This window comes from Piliocolobus tephrosceles, unplaced genomic scaffold, assembly GCF_002776525.5.
Source record: "Piliocolobus tephrosceles isolate RC106 unplaced genomic scaffold, ASM277652v3 unscaffolded_112, whole genome shotgun sequence".
Taxonomy (NCBI): Eukaryota; Metazoa; Chordata; class Mammalia; order Primates; family Cercopithecidae; genus Piliocolobus; species Piliocolobus tephrosceles.
In genome coordinates this window covers 1-881 of record NW_022292310.1, presented here as the reverse complement: position 1 = coordinate 881, position 881 = coordinate 1, and the positions used below count along the sequence as shown (strand labels likewise).

The window sequence follows — 881 nt, the reverse complement described above, 5'->3', positions numbered from 1 at the left end:
TTTCCCCCAGAGGCTTATTTATTTACTTATGAGACTGGGTCTTGCTCTAACACTCAGGCTGGATTGCAGTGGTGCGATCTCGGCTCATTGCATCCTCCACCTCCTGGGCTCAGGGGATTCTCCTACCTCAGCCTCCCGAGTAGCTGGGATTACAGGCATGCACCACTATACCCAGCTAATTTTTTTTTTCTATTTTTAGTAGAGACAGGGTTTCACCATGTTGCCCAGTCTGGTCTCAAACTCCTGAGCTCAAGCAATCCACCTGCCTCAGCCTCCCAAAGTGCTGGGATTACAGGCGTGAGCCACTGCGTCCAGCCTCCCCAAAGGTTTTTATTAAGTCAATCTAGCATGGTAATCTGGCACGGGCATTGTTCCCGTGCTCGGTTCAACAGCACATACACAAAATAAACTGGAATGATGCAGAGATTAGCATGGCGCCTGCGCAAGGATAACACACAAATTCATGAGGCATGCCATTATTTTTTAAGAAAGAAAAAAAAAGAATAAAGAAAAAAATCTGTTCTCCTGATGATTGTGATACACATTAAAATTTGGTAACCACTGCTATAGTGCCTCTATTCATTATACTAGCTCTCTTTCCTCAATATTTATCCCCACTCACCTCCAACTTGTGACCCAAATCTTCTAACTCTTTAATCTCCTGCTTCCCCCACCTCTCATCCAATTCTCCATTCTCTTCTTGTCCTATATCACACCCAAAGAGCTTCCTCATGGCCGACCTTAGTTGGCTCTCCATCACTAACCTGTTTTGCTTTCCCCATGGCTGCCCACAATTCCTTGGGCCCAAGTCCTGCATCTCCTGCAAATAGTGTCAGCAGTGACATCTGGGGTGGGGCCCTGGCACACATGCTGGACCCAAG

The 881-nt window shown here is 46.7% G+C and overlaps 1 non-coding gene across 1 annotated transcript; it reads left to right on the top strand.

Moving 5' to 3' along the window:
- Positions 1-376: 376 nt before the first annotated feature.
- Positions 377-483, top strand: LOC111533278. The gene has a single exon (XR_002728814.1). It is a non-coding gene; the product is annotated as a U6 spliceosomal RNA (small nuclear RNA).
- Positions 484-881: the final 398 nt, after the last annotated feature.